Below are 15,897 nucleotides of genomic sequence, written 5' to 3'. Positions count from 1 at the left end.
GAATCTAAACATCAGTTTAAAAAGAAACAAATGCATTATTCAAATCCTGGAAGACATATTTAGCTTTTCAAAGTCCTTTGGCTAGAAATAGGAAGACATTAACTTTATAGGATTGACCTCCTTTCACATAATCTGGGTGAAAACATCCAGGGAAATTAAAACTGAAACAGTAGTCTATCAGAAATTTTACCATTCATAGTATTATTATTATCATCTTAAAATTTTTTGACAAACACTAAGTTCAGTGTATTCAGTATTAACTGTGGGGGATTCAGGGAGAAACAATTCTGGAAATGACTGGTTACTGAAATCCCTCTTAACCCTCCTTTCCTTTCACATGGAGTCCACCCCACTGGTATTTCATTTAGCAACCTATGAATGATTTCATATTAATGCTGTCAGATATCCCTGGGAAAATTATGTATTTCTATTCTAGCTACTACTGACTAAAGGCTAAATGAAAGTCTTTATTTCCCTATGTATTCCAGGGACTACAGGTAGATTTAATTTTAAGGACTAAGAATGATTTTTTGAATATCGTGAGTTTGGGGCAATGTTTTCCTTTGGCTAAATGCATTCATTTTAATCATTCATTCCATTTACTTGTTTGGAAATCAATAAAGACACCAAATTAATTCTGCAATTCACTAAACAAAAATCCCACTTCACTGAATAGGTATTAAAGAAATGAGCTGCTATCTTAGTCCCAATGGATAAAGCATGTGTGGTTACATTCATCTCTAAGGACTCTATGTAGCTCCACTTGGAAGAGCAAACCAACCTCCAACAGAAAAGACTATTTCCTCTGTGAATTAAAATATAAAGAAAGAAAATATGCTTTTAGTTGACTTCGGATAGCATCTTTCTGTAATTTTCATTTGAGAATAATCAGTTATCTCGATTTTCCCAAGTCTCCTCATTTAATGACAGTGAATTAAAAAGACATTGATGTTCTCCTTTTCTAACAATGGGTCACTTCTGATTAAACTTCGATTGAACATTAAACTTTCAGACTTAAAACAAATTGCCTTCTTTTTCTTTTTAATTTGGACCCGATTTCCTGCTGCCCTCAGGTCTTTCAATGGTAATTAATTGATTTATGAATCAATTGAAGGGGAATTTCAAGTTGAAAAAAAAAAAGAAAAAGAAAAGCAGTTTCTTTTTAAAATATTCTTATGATCAACATTTTACAAATGACTCATTTCTCTCTCAAGTTATCTAGTTATAATTCAGCAAAATTTACATTTAATAAGGTATTTGCAAAAAAGTTTAATGTTCATATTTAATTTTATTTGAAATTACTTATTATTTTCCTTTGGAAAAGAATCTGAATCAAAGTTCCTCATCCCATTATACAATGATTAAGTTACCTGGATGTAATTCAATAGACTCTGGAGGGCAGTGATGCTCACCAACCTGCTCAATATGGGCAGGAAGTATGCAAGTTTAATGGAAATTTGGGACCAGAGTTTGAATTCTGACTCTGTTACTCACCATTGGAGATCAAGCAGACATGTTAGCTCTCTGACACTCAGTTTCTAATGTGTTATATTAAAGTCTTAACATTGCATCCTTAGAGGAATATCGTATATTGTTATATCTATATACTTTTAAAATATTATGTTTTAATAATGTCAGTAATAGTAATAATAGTCAAATAGCATATTAAATATTATTAAATGAGATGACAGATAAGAAAACTACTTAGGTAGCTAGTATACATGGTAGCTATTGAACAAATGCTAAAACCAATTATATTAATGGGCCTTATTAAAATCTATAATCCCAGGATTAGTATTACTTCAGATGTATTGATAAATATGCTTTTATTTGAATAGATTATTCTTGAGTATCAGAATCACATGTGATCAGAAATTCTATACGAATTGAAAAACGGTGGCTTTTTCATTTCTGAAATGCCCAGAATATTTTAGAGGATATTCATAGAATTATTTGAGGATTAAAAATTCAAAATAGTACATAATTCATTGTAAAACCAGTGAGGAGGAAGATGAGGGCTTAAGATCTTATGTCTAAAGTGTCAGAGTCATCTGCGTGGCTAAGGGGTATTTCCTAAGTCTGGTCATCCTTTCTCCCCTCCTCTATAGTAGCTCAAGCAGTGTTTTTAAGCTACAGGTAAGTACTTGCACATGTTCAAAATGGATAAAAATGTGACCACCGAATTTGCATAGCAGACAAACAGAAGAGAGTCATGAAGATAAAAATGCACAAAATTGTGTATAAATATGTGTGTGAGAGTGGCAATTTACTTAAGCATACAGCCTACTTAAGCTGCGGGGTGTGTGTGTGTGTGTGTGTGTGCGTGTGTGTGTGTAGAGTAAGTAGAACTGATACTACTAACAAAGTCATTAGTTCTCTTTACCACTAAAAGTATGCATTGCATAAATATGTGCATGGTTGTTCATACATGTATGTTAACTTAGAATTAAGTAAGGGTTAACACAGTGGCATGTACTCCTTACTAATCCTAAATGCTGGGCTGGGCATCAGTGAAGAAAAATACGTCTCAGTTTAATTTCAAAAGATGAAATATAATCAAATGAAAACTGTGTATTTCAAGAAAAAGGGAAAGCAGCAGCAAGAGCAGAAGATGAAAACCTTGCCCCAAAGCTGATACTCTTGAGTCTGAGATTTATTGGCTAATGTGTGTGAGCTGGGCACTGGCAAGAGCTTGAGGTAATGGAAGATCACTGAAGATCTTAGTGAAATGCCAAGAAATTTGGACTTCATTTTGAAGGTAGTCAAGAGATATCATTAAGGTTTTAAACAGTGAGTGAGGAAGCTCGATCAGACTATTCAATGGCATCTCAGTTGTAACATTCAATGTTTTAAGTACTATAGATAGTTACAATACTATATATGAATCTTTTTTTTTCAAAATTGTGCATATAAATTCACTCTAAAGAATTATAAAAACTGATAGCTGCATATATGTTTCTCACTTTTATAAATTATGTCTGAACTACAATGTGATTACAAAATAAAACATAAACATTATTTTTTATAGTTTTTGGGGTATATGCTGGAAAAGATATTTGGTAAAGAAGATACATCCATGAAAGGAGTCATATTTGATTTAAAAGTTGTCAAATTATCAGTGTAGCTCAAAATGCAAAACATCACTAACGAAAAATCTGCCACAGAATTCATCAGATCATTTTTTACGAAACAAAGCTCTTCTCTCATATTAGCCAGACAGTGGTAACAAAATTTTATTTATATTGTTGTATCTGGTAATGACTGAAACATGTAATTCACTTGAACAATGATTATTTTAGTCTTCCTCCATATAATTATCTGTCTTCTATAATGACATGTCATCAGATTGTGTATTGTTTGCAGAACAATTCTCATTTCCTAATTTACTACAAAAGCTGGTAAAAATTTGCCTTCACTGGGTGTTCTATATTTTCCTGATTTTAAATTAAGTGAGATAATGTGTTAAGTCCTTATTAGGGTAAATGGATAATAGTAAAATCTTAACAAATGTAAGCTTAATTCTGATTTTTAGAAATGATTTTCAACTCTCTATCTTAAAGTTGGAATAAATATTTCAGGGCTGGTAACAATATTGGGAATTAGTGAATCCTTCTCTTTAAGTCTCAGAAACTGTTATATAAAGATTACTGATTGACCCAGTCCAGAGAATTAGTCAGCTAGGAACAGACTTTGGGACTCTCTTAATAGAACAGCACATTACTCTAGTAACCATACTGTTGAATGGATAAGCTTCCTAAACAGCCTGACGAAACTATCAGTCATTTACAAAACAAAAATGACCTATAACTAGCAGTTTCTGGGAAAGAAATGTAGGAATGAAGGAATGAATAAATCAATTTTTTTTGTCCAATTCTTAAATTCTTAGTTTGAAAACTTTTAAGAGACCAAAAATATCCTTAAAGATTATAAACATTTCATACTTTTCACTTCATCAGTGTTTCAGACTACATTTTTGTGATTTTTGTGGTTTTTTTTTTTTTTTTTTTTTTTGGTTTCTGCTGGCTAGTTCAGGTGAATTGTGACAATGAGGCCCAAGTCAAAGTTCAGTTTCCATGTCCACTAATAGGCCTATTGCTGTAAACATCTCCTTTTTAGGTACCTGTTTCCATTCTAGTTAGTGATCTTGAAACTATACACTGCTATCCAAAAGCAAAACTGTCTCTACACAGAAAAAACACTTAGTACAAGCAATCATCACAGCTAGAAAAAAATAAGTCACATGGGGCCATGGATCAATGGAATTATCTTTTCAGGTGCATGTATTATGGAGATGGCAGGGGATAGTGCCCAATCCAGTGTTTATTTTGTTTCATAACTATTTTAGAATGAATAATAGTCAATGATAGAAATAAAATGTAAGCTAGGCATAATGGCAAAATGGTAGCATCTGCTATTTATATTATGATGTCACTCTGGAAGCAAATTACACTTTGCATAGCATAGACAGTAAACCTGGGGTGGAAAAACATAGATTATTATAGTTTCCCTGAATTTAATTTATTTTAAATCTACAATATTATTAAATCAACCTATGTTTAAAAGACTTGTTTCCCAAATTTCACACCCCTACGCAACTGCTATAAAAATGTTTAAAGGATGGTCTCATTTTGCATTCAAGATGTATGCCAAAGTCTGTGGAAGCATGAAGGAGAAAGAAACACTGGGAGAGAAAATAAAAAGAAAAATGGAACAAAAATACTTCTTGAGTCTGCACTGCAGGCTATCTATAGAATGAATTCCTCTTCCAATAAATAAAGCATTGGGTATGGGATCATTTTGCAGATGAACTGTTTGTAGTAAATTATATATTCTGAAATTTAAAAAAAAATGGAAAAGTATACATTAAGGAAAAAATGGAACTAGTTCATCCTATTTAAAAAGATAAAAAGAAGAAAAATATTTTAATATGTAGCGTATTTTTAGTAAACGAATCCATAGCACATAATCTGAAGTGAGAAAATATAGTTTTCATTAAATGAAAGATAAATAAGTTATGTGCAGGATATGCCATTTAGGTGATATCGCATTCCAGCAGCAATGAGAATCAAAAGATTGGATTGTAAACCAGGCTCTGCCACTGACACGGGGAATTAGGAAAGTCCTTAACATGTCACGCTTCAGGTTCCAGTTAGTGTGACATATTCTAAATTTCTCAGATTTTATATTTGGAATATTCTGAGTGTGTGCTTTTCCCACATGTCACTAGCTTTTCTGAATTTGACCAATTGTTTCTCAAGCTGCACTTTAAAATCACCTGGAGAGCTTTAAAAACCATTGATGCCTAGGCCTCATCCAGAACAATTAAATGAGAATCATAAGATTAACTTCAAAAGATACCTTTTAACAAAACCCCTGTTACTGAGAGTTAACTGCTTCCCTGTTTTTGAGGTGTGGTTGAGAAGAAAGCATTATCCCAAGTTTTTAAAACATGCTAATTTATAACCAATTGGAACAGCATGGTAGCTGTTATCTGGTTTTATAACATTGCAAAGAATGTTTCCCTACCCTTGGAAATAAATACACCACAAAAATTAGCAAATAATATATTGAACCCTTTATGCCACCTTGTTTTCTGTCACTCTATTGCCTTTCCCAATAAAATAGATGATATTTATTTATTGTGTGTTTATCTATCAAGGATACACAAATATGGTAATAATTTTATGTAATTAGGAAAATGCAACCTCACATTACAAGTTAAAGAAAGTCTTCAACAACCAAAACACTTTAAGTTAGCAGTGGGGAGATCTAATTACATATTAAATGTATACTGCTATTATCTATGATGGTTGACATATTTGACTCCATGGAAACGTTATAGGCCAGGATATATGGGCAATGACTAAACAGATTCCCTTTTACCCTGAGAGTCCCTGTCATGTAGAAAATACTTCTCCCATGAGAACGCCCCACCTCTGTACCCATTAACAGTTGCTTAGCAGAGCAAGTTTGGCAACACAAAATGGCATTCTTATATAATGTAAAATTGTTCTTTTTGGTTTCTATTTTTCTTAGACAATGTACCCTGTCAGAGAACGATTGTCTAGATGTTGGTACCCATTCTTTAACTTGTACCCAGCTAGGGTCATTTTGACCCACTTCCCCTTCTGCTTATGATTTTAGATCTCATCATGTTAGTTTGTAGTTTTGAATCATAACAACAGACACTTATGATTGATGTACTGACTTATGGTATAAAAACCCCTGTAACCCTATAGTCAGTGCAATTCTTCCAATAGCCATTTTTGGGGTGTTGTGTGAGACAGTCAGTCAGCTGGCTAATAAAGACCCTCAAATTTGAACTTCTCAGTGGTGATCAGTCTGTTTTTAAGTTGCACCCCACAACGTTATCTTTGTATAAAGTACTGTGAAATATATAAATTTAATCAACAAATATGGAATTATAAAAAATTCTTTTTAGACTTTTATCTGTTTTCTATTTTCCAACAATGTTCATGTATCATGTTTACTAATAAAAATACTTGGATTGAAAAAAATATATTTGTTGGATTTCAGTGGAACTTTTGTTTGAAATTATTTGACCTAAAACCCAAATTTTCCTCCTATTGAATATAGAAGCCAAACTTCACAGTACACCTGTTTCCTGTACTCCGCATATTTATATATTCATTGAATGAACTGCAATTCGATAGCTTTTGTGGTCTTCTCTTTCCTCTCCGTTTGGTGTGTCATAAAAGACATTTCAAAAAACAACATAAGCAGTTCGACTGCTTGTTAAATTTTATGTTAAGGATAAGCACTGACCCAGCAAAATCACCATGGACAGGCAGATGTGCTGCTGGAATTCAAGCTTCCCTGTCCACCTACTTGTTTACAGAGAAAGCAGTGGTGACCTGAAATTGCTTTGCTCTTCTCTGACACTTCAGTTAGAGAGTCAGAAGAAAGGAACGGTAGTAGGTTTTTCCAACACTGTTCTATTTGTCTCAAGTGAAGGCAAATTGTAATAAGCATCAGGAACAAACTCAACACAGTCTCTTCACAAATCTGAGTAAGAGGCCAGACCTCTTGTGCCACAATGCCTTGCGCCACTGTAAAGATCTGCTAATGAGTCTCCAGTGGTTTCAGCAGTGTGGGTTTCTGCAATGTTATCCCTCACACACTATATATTTATTGCACATAAATTTATGCAGAAAGATAGCATTTTTGTCTCTAACATGACAAATGACTTTCTTCTTTTGTTATTCTTTCTCCCCCTCCATGCTTGTCCAACATCTCCAGCGGCAAAGATGTTTTCATATAAGGAAAACCAAAGGGGGAAAAATCCGATTTTCCATCTCCTCTGACCTTACTTGGACCAGCAGAAAAGAGAATCCAATGTTTCCCTGCCCTCCAATATTAGGATAAATATTTCTCCTAGCAGTGGCTTTGCCTCAAAACTTCCTGGTTACATTTTTTGCTTTTAACCAAGTTACTGGGGCCTTAAATCTTCAGTTATATGCTGAGTGATTACTTGGCACTTGAAAAAAAAAAAATAGCTCAACATCTTTTGGGGCTGCAAGGCCTTTTTTGTTTGTTTGTTCTGTTTCTTTTTAGTCCTTTTCCTCTGTTTCTTCAGAGTGCATAAAACATGGTAGTGATGTAAAGACCTTTGATGAAACTTGATGAGAGGCCCAGGTGGCTAAGCAGGCTTAAAGAATGTAGTCCTGCACTTAGGCATTCCTCTTTGCCAGCTTTGTCAGGAAGAGAATTTCCTTTGGTTTCTCTCTCACCAAAAGATAACGATAACGAGCTACAAGGGACTACTCCCAAGAGAGCCATTCTTTTAGAGGCACTGAGGATATACATACTTTGTAGTCCAATAATTTATTATAAAACATAAAGATAATATAGGGATCAATTTATTATTCCATAAAATGAGAAATGGAAGGTTATATTGTCTAAATATGTATCAAAACCTAAGCAAGATACATCTAGATATCTTCCATATGAAGATCAAATGAAGATTAGAGGAAGGGGGTCAGATAGAGCAGAAATCACATTCATTCTTACTTGGGAAAGAAAGCAAAGGGGCCCGTCTTGGGCCTTCTTCCAAATTCAAATCATCTTTTTTAAATTTTTCTGAACAAGTTACCCTAAAAAAGTTAGGATCTGATACTTTAAAAATATTTTTATATTTTATAAATCTTATTAATTTAATATATTTTTATATAAAAATATGTACTATATAATATATAAATATATCAAAATATAATGTATGTACACATATTTTTATTTCCTCCAAATAATTCCCTACTTCCTATTGCTATAATTCCATCCTTCAATAATGAAAATAAAATCTTCCCTATTCATACGTAGAAGTAAAGTTTTAAGGAAACAAATACACATTTAAGAAAGCATTAACTCAAAATTTGTTTTTGCTGTCTTTCTGTAGTGCACCATGAATGACTCATGTCAATTTCTGAAAAGAACTCCCAAGGCAAGATACTGAGAGGTGTTCAGGGAGAGAAAGAAGCAAATAGCACTGAGATCTTGAGTAGAGAGATGACTTGCTTCAGATCCCTGCTGACTCTGATAAGGGTGTGGGGAACAAATGGGCATGAAAGGGAGTTTCTCCCTATGGAATATCCAGGAGAAGAAGCAGTTTTCTAATTTTGGGATCCTGTACCTAGTTCCAGTTCAACGTAGAAAAATAGAACCTATGAGACAGAAAATAAAGGACATAAAGGATATTCTAGAACTAATAGGAAAAACTAGAATATGACAGTAGGTCAGATAAAAACCACAGTATTAACATTAAATTTATTGAAGTTGCTACTATACTGGATTGTGTAAGAGAATACTCAACATATTTAAGGTAAAAGAACAGGATGCAAATGACTTATTCTGAAATATTACAGAAGAAAGTCACACACACAGAGAATGAGAGAGAGGAAGAACAAATGATTGTATAAATGGAGAAAAGTGTTAACAACAGCAAAATATCAGTACAGGGTATTTAGAACTTCAGATTATTATTTTTTTTTCTATTATTAGTCTTCCATATTTCCTATAAGTCTGAAAAAGAATCTTACATATGAATTTCAGCCCTTTGTCTTTTGGCCTAATCTATCTTTTGAGCTTCTTTCCAGTTCCCACAACTCTATGCTGACCCTGATAATTTCTGAATTAGAGGATGGATTTTCATTCAAGCCCTTTAACTTTGTTATTCTTTCTAGATAATAAATGCTTATTGATACTATAGAGTTCAGCTCAATTATTTTCAGGATTCACAGTCAGAAGTGAACATTCATCTTTGACCTTATGGGTTCTAATTAGACGTTTAGATAGAGAATTTAGATATAGATGACATATATAGTCAAATATGTATTACTTTTCATTGTGTTTTAAAATTCAGAATATGGTTACATAATGCATCCAATAAATTTATTTTTATTTATTTTTTAATTTTTTACAGACTGCATTTTGATTCACTGTACACAAATGGAGTACATCTTTTCATTTCGATGGTTATGCATGATATAGATTCATACCATTCATGTAATCATACATGTACATAGGGTAATGATGTCTGTCTTATTTTACCATGTTTCATACCCTGCTCCCTCTCATTTCCCTCTATGTTAAGTTCCTCCATTCTTCTCTCAACCCCCATTCTCCCACCCGCATTATATAACATCATCCACTTATCAGGGAAAACATTCGGCCTTTGGTTTTTTGGCTTATTTCACTTAGCAGGATATTCTCCAATTCTATCCTTTTATCTGCAAGTGCCATAATATTATTATTCTTTATGGCTGAACGATATTCCATTGTGTATATACCACAGTTTCTTTATCCATTCATCTGTTGAAGGGCGTTTTTTAAAATTAATAATCAGTGGTTAATATTAAATGACACTACATGAGTAATTTGTAAAAAGATAAATGTGCACATGTATCTTAAACTACTTTATACCTCTCTGAATTGTCTTTTATTTTCCTATTTGTCTCTCAAATAGTAGCTATACATGATTCTCTACTTAGAATATTCAAAAAACTCCACCAAAAAACTTTTAGAACTCCTAAATGAATTATTCATAGTGTAGGATATAAAATTAACACCCATAAATCAAAATTGTATTTCTATATATTTATTTCTATATATTTATTTCTATATATCAGATTACTGATATTAGACTCAACTGAAAGAGAAATTAGGAAAACTATCCTATTTACAATAGAATAAAAAAAAAATTTGGAATCACTCTAACAAAAGAGGAAAAAGACCTCTACAATGAAAACTACAGAACACTAAAGAAAGAAATTTAAGAAGACCTTAGAAAACGGAAAGGTCTCCCATGTTCTTAGATAGGTAGAATTAACATTGTCAAAATGGCCATATTACCAAAAGCACTATACAGATTTATGCAATTCCTATCAAGGTTCTGATGATGCTCTTCATCGAAATAGAAAAAAGTCATGAAATTCATTTGGAAAAATAATAGGCCAAGAATAACCAAAACAATCCTCAGTGAGAAAAGTGAAGCAGGAAGCATCATAATACTAGACCTTAAATTATACTGCAGAGCTATGGTAACAAAAATGGATGGTACTGGCACAAAAACAGACACGAAGACCAATAGTATAGAATAGAAGACACAGAGACAAACCCATATAAAAAGAGTTATCTCATAATAGACAAAGATAGCCTCTTCAACAAATGGTACTTGAAAAACTGGAAATCCATATATAGCAAAATGAAATTAAACTCCATTCTCTCACCCTACACAAAATTCAACTCAAAGTGGATCAAGGACACAGGCATTAGACCAGAGACTCAGCACCTAATAGAAGAAAAAGCAGGTCCAAATCTCTATCATGTTGGCTTAAGAACAGAATTCCGCAACAAGACTCCTAAAGGGCAAGAGGTGAAATCAAGAATCAATAAATGGGATGGTATCAAACTAAAAAGCTTCTTCACAGCAAAGGAAAATATCAGTAACATGAAGAGAGAGCCTACAGAACAGGAGAAAATCTTTCCCACCTACACTTCAGATAGAGCATTAATCTTCAGGATATAAAAAGAACTCAAAACACTTAACACCAAAAAAATGAATAACCCAATCAATAAATGGGCAAAGGAACTGAACAGAAGAAGAAGTATGACCAGTCAACAAATATATGATAAAACGTGCAACATCTCTAGCAATTAGAGAAATGCAAATTAAAACTACACTGAGATATCATCTTACTCCAATCAAAATGGAAATTGTCAAGAATACAAGTAACAATAAAGTTTGGCAAGGATGCGGGGAAAAAGGTACACTCATACTTTTTTGATGGAATGGGAAATTGGTACAACCACTCTGGAAAACAGTATGGAGATTCCTTAGAAAACATAGAATGGAACCACCATTTGACCCAATTATACCACTCTTCATCATATACCCAAAGGACTTAAAGTCAATATACTATAGTGACGTGGTCACTTCAATGTTCATAGTAGCTCACTTCACAATAGTGAAAATATGGAACCAATCCAGGTGACCTTCAACAGATGAATGGATAAAGAAAATGTGTTATGTATATACAATATAATCTTACTCAGCTATAAAGAAGAATAAAATTATGGTGTTTGCCAGTAAATGGATGGAACTTGGACTATCATGCTAGGTAAAATAAGCCAATCCCAAATAATCAAAGACCAAATGTTATCTCTAAAATGTGGACTATGTGGGGTGTGGTGGGGGAGAAGGGGAGGCTCACTGGATTGAACCGGGCGGAGTTGGAGGAAGTGACAGAGGATGGAAATGGGAAAGACAGTAGAATGAATCAGACATAACTTTCCTAGATTCATATATGAATATAGGATGAGTGTAACTCCACATTATGTACAACCACAAAAATGTGAAGTTATACTCATGTATGTATGACATGTCAAAATACATTCTACTGTGACATATAACTAAAAAGATCTCAAAAAATAGTTACTATACATAGAAAAGTAGGTTTTCAATTTCATATGTTTTGAAGAGAACTTTTTGGTTTATTAATATTAAGAATAATTCCTATACACATATTAATAAAGTGAAGGTTAACCTGAGTACAAATTCACAAATACCTAAAATCAAGTTTTAAAAAAATTCCATCTATTGTGTTTTTATGATCAATAGAAGTTTAAATAAATGTTGACAGATCCCAAGGAATACAGGGATTAATTGTGTTAAAGCAAAAATTCTGTATATATAATTATTTCTCGGAAATACTTCTATAATATAGTTATAACCATACATCTTTATTGAAACTATGCTTTATGGCTAAAGATATAAAACTACAAAGTTTTGGCGTTTGGTGTTTCTGGATGGTATAGAATTTATGTGTTAAGGAGTGAAACCCTCTGTTTATCCGGGGGTCAGCTACCATGTGAGTGTATGTCTGGCTATTTTATCAACTGACCTCAATTTTTACCTAGAACAATAAATATCTCCATGGATGATAGGATGATTCACTCACTCTGTTCAATCTCTTAAAAGTATTTTAAGAGTAAAAGAATCTAAAATGCCAGACTCTGACACTCTTCATGTCAGTTTATTACTGTGAACTTATAACTCGCCCTAAATCACTAGATATTCTGTGCTCCTGACACATGTATTATATTCAATCACTTTATCAAAGTAAACTGGGACATTTTATTAAGTCCAACACCACAGAGCTGAAAATAATAAAAACCATTTTACTGTTTGGGATAAGAAAGCATTAAATGGATAAATATATTCACTTTGCCAAATAAATAAGATTTAAAAATCACTTCTTGAATAAACACTTGTATATAATATCTTAATATTAAATACCATGATGCCATTATTTCAAATTTAATTTTTTTGTTATATTTGTTATATAAATTTTTATAGATACTAAAATATGTTTTAAAGTAAACTTCAGCAATCTACAACAATTTAAAAATGATTAGAAGGCATTTTAAGGTGTGAAATGAAAATGCTGTCCTTCATTTAGCCATACGCCTAAATTTGTCTTTCCTGAGAGAAAATAAAGTACTCTTTGTTCAGCACAGATTTTTCTGTATCATAATTAGAAATGCAGATGGTAAGTTTAAATTAGGCAATGGTTGACAGGAGGGAAGACATTTGCTTTAAAATTGTTCGGAGTGATTTCAAGTTCAAATCCTTTGAAATGAAACAAGGTCCATTTGTCACAGAATATAATTCAATGGCACATGGTCTGGCTAGTTGGCTCAAGTTTGTCTAAGACTAAATTGCATTTGTGGAACAAAAGGCAAATGAAGAGCAAACTTGGTAAGGGATGCTCAATACAGAGAAATTAATTTTAAGTGTCCCAAAGCTAATGCATTAAGGTCTTCGTAATCTCTCCAAGAACCCATCTAAAACATTTCACTGATAATTTTTAACCTTAAAAAGAGGAAATATGCTCTTCAATAAGATGTGATTCTTGTAGAAGCTGAACATACTTAAGATTATATTTATATGCATGCATTCTTAATTCAGTGTCTTGAGACTTAGGAGATAAAGGAAAGATAAATATTGATACATAGATATACAATGATATATAGAGATGTATAATGATTTGAATATATATTGAGTTTATAAATCTGATTATAAAGCTAAACTATGTATGTGGAAGGCATATTTAAATATAAAGCTAATTATTTTGACTATATATGTTGATAATATACTGCTTTTATATATAAATATATGTAATAATATCTTCAAATTTTTTTTTCTAGCCAGAATATACAGAGGAGAATCTTATAAATTCTTCAAAGTAACTAGAAATATTAGTGTAAGACCTTAAAATTATGTATAGTTCAATTCAAGTATTCAAAATTTGTAATAGCATATGATATATTAGGTATTTATTTTTATCAAATTTAAATATTAGGAACTGTGAGATATGACATCCTACTCTCACACAGTTAAGATTAGATGTCTTCAAAAACATTAGGTAACAACATTTAATCTGAATATTATTTTTAGGTATTCATGTGATGTTAAGTGAGGGCAACTATCTGTTTCTGTGTAATAGTGGCTTCTACACAATGTAATGGTAACATGTGATACCATCATAATAAACATATCATTTAGACAAAGGCCTCTTAAGTTCTGCATATTTTACAAAGTTAAATGATATAATTAAATCTACATTTTTGGTTCCATCAACTGTTATTTCTTAATATTTTCCCCATGTAAGACTAGAATATTAGTACCATGGTTTCTTTTACCTCCAAATTTATCACATCATCTTTTCTTTTATATTTGATTAGATTTCCATTAAGCACATTATATGGTATAACCACAACTAGATTATTTATGTAGGCTTATTCTAAAAGTAGGCTTATTCTAAAAGTTGAGAATCAATGAACAATTTGTGTAACATTTTGTCTATGTAACTATTCACTGCTGAGCCAAACAGGCTGCTGGGATGACATATGCTTCTTCCAAATGAGACATGGAACTCTATTCCATCCAAAGATGTAGTTCATATAGACTTTTAATTGTGCATAGTAGCAAGTGCTCAGTCATTGAGTCACACGCCCAGCCCCTTTCTTACTTGTTGATCAAAGTCAAGATACTTTTTAGTCATCTTCACATTTTGATCTTTAGTTTTTTTTTTTTTAAGTTTTTACAATTTATCAATCCTCGTGAAAAATTCTCATAATCACCGCAGATAATGTCATTGCAGAATCTTTACTCCTTTGACTGTTATCCAATCTCCTGCTCACTTTTTACCAACATCAACATTGGCCTGTGCAGTCCCCCTGACTCTCTTCATTCTGTTCTTGAGTTCCTTTCATTATTTTCTTGAGGTCTTTTTCTTGTCATACAAGCCATGTCTTGCCAGTCTATGTTTGGGTTCATTTTTCTTTGCATCATCCTATGAATCACAGATCATACCAAAGTCAGTTGTCTTGCCACCTCCAAAATGGGTTCTGGATCCAAACACAAAGATGACATCTGGTGGTGGTCTTATACATTTTGGCTAATTTTTCTCAAATTTCTGTCTTAGGTACTGTTACTTTCCCAGGGTGAAAAACATCAATGACCATTTGTTTCCTCTGAGGTAGTTGGTTGGTCATGAACTTCCTGGTCCAGATAGTTACTGTATCATTTATGATGGTTGTAGATCCTCAGGAACCCAGAGAGCAAAAGAGCTTGATCTTTAGTTTTGTTTTTGTGTTTTGTTTATTCTTCCTGGAATTATAATTTGATGTATTTTTCCTCTCTTCTTTTGTAGGCGAAGAAGTGTTTTCTGTATTTACCCGAGTCTCTGCTGCCTTCTTATTCACATTAACTATTGTTTGAAATATATCCAACTCTTCCTAAAATTCACAGATTTCATACTCGATTATAATTTAGAAGCTTCATATTTAAATTATAACTTTCTTAGGCCATAAAACTGGGAATTTCCCCAATGTTTCTGGGCGCTTTTGATCTTTTCTTGTACCCTACCAGGTTCCTGAGTTCTTTTGCTTCACATTGGACCACTTCTTTTCTTGGATGACTACCTAGCTTCACTCCTCTATCTTCCATTCGTAACTCTTTTGAGTCAGTTACTGTTAATGCCCTTTTTCTTTCTTTTCAATTTGTTTAATTATATCTTAAGGTAATTTTTTAAGAAAAGTGGTAAATTTTGTTAGCCCATGAAATAAAGAGATCTTCATTTTCTTACACACTTGGGATTGATAAATTGGCTATTTTTTAAATCCTATGTTGAAAATAATCTTCACTAATAATTTTAAGGTTGTTTCCATTTTGTGCTACCATTCTGAGTTGCTTACTAGAAATTTGATGCCAGACTTATTCCTTTATAGATAGATAGTATGCTTTTTGTTATTACATTTGCTTATGTTTAGAAGTTTGTGGTTTTTATGGTTGCTTATGTTTTAGAAGTTTTAATTTTT

At 32.5% G+C, this 15,897-nt stretch overlaps 1 protein-coding gene and 1 pseudogene across 5 annotated transcripts in view; both read right to left on the bottom strand.

Moving 5' to 3' along the window:
* Window positions 1–15,897, bottom strand: part of Naaladl2 (N-acetylated alpha-linked acidic dipeptidase like 2) — a 1,279,203-nt gene that overhangs the window by 162,914 nt on the left and 1,100,392 nt on the right. The window lies entirely within an intron of this gene.
* On the bottom strand, window positions 14,715–15,102 carry LOC124992884 (40S ribosomal protein S24-like; annotated as a pseudogene).

Source organism: Sciurus carolinensis, chromosome 9, assembly GCF_902686445.1.
Source record: "Sciurus carolinensis chromosome 9, mSciCar1.2, whole genome shotgun sequence".
Lineage (NCBI taxonomy): Eukaryota > Metazoa > Chordata > Mammalia > Rodentia > Sciuridae > Sciurus > Sciurus carolinensis.
The sequence above is the reverse complement of the archived record's forward strand: the minus strand, read 5'-3'. Positions and strand labels throughout refer to the sequence as shown.